The following is an 886-nucleotide window of genomic DNA, read 5'->3' as shown; positions in this document are numbered from 1 at the left end:
GCTCTCCTTGGTCCGCGAGTGGTCCTAGCCGGACAATTCTGATTAAAGGATGAGATAATAGCCCATTGCAACTGGTCAACAGACTGATCAAAATCATTTATTGTGTGTATATTATGCGATATGGCCTCTAGATTTACCTTTAAGTCGTCTTTATAAGACTCCCAATTGGTTCTCTTAGGATTCCTGTAAGTAGTTTGATCTACTGTGATGTTACTTATTTTAAAGCATATATATCTGTGATCCGATAGAGACAGCTCATCAGATACATGCCAGTTACTTACCAGGTTCCCTATATTATTTGTCCCTAGTGTCAAATCAATAACCTCCTTCCTATTGCACACCACAAAGGTAGGTTCGTTACCATGGTTTAGAATATTCAGGTTCGAACTCACCAGAAATTCCATAAGGCTCTCTCCCCTTGGGTTAGTGCTGGTGCTCCCCCACCAGATGTGGTGCGTGTTGGCATCACACCCAATGATGAGTTGCTTCTTCCTGCTAAAGCAGTAGTCTGTGATGTCCCTCATTTCCTTAGTTGGTGGTGGTCCATCCGAGTCATATGGAAGGTAGACTGAAGCAACTATCAGCTCCCTGCTGCCTTCTCGATATGGATATGTTATCCTTACCGCCGCTGTATCCCATGAACAGAGCTCCAGCAAAGGCAAGGCATTAACATGATTCCTGATATAAACACAAGATCTTGCATTATTACTGGGTACAACAGAGTAAACTGTTCCCCCTGTATTATTTAAGCCCCTTATTCAACCCTTGTATAACCAAGGTTCCTGAATAAGTGCTATATCTGCCTTACCCTCAGCTAGATGTCGGCACAGAGCTGCCATGACGGCTTTGCTGTGGTGTAGGTTGATTTGGAGAAATCTCATGATCT

This window comes from Cryptotermes secundus, unplaced genomic scaffold (genome assembly GCF_002891405.2).
Source record: "Cryptotermes secundus unplaced genomic scaffold, Csec_1.0 scaffold7226, whole genome shotgun sequence".
In the NCBI taxonomy this organism is placed as follows: Eukaryota; Metazoa; Arthropoda; class Insecta; order Blattodea; family Kalotermitidae; genus Cryptotermes; species Cryptotermes secundus.
This window is presented reverse-complemented; position numbering follows the sequence as displayed.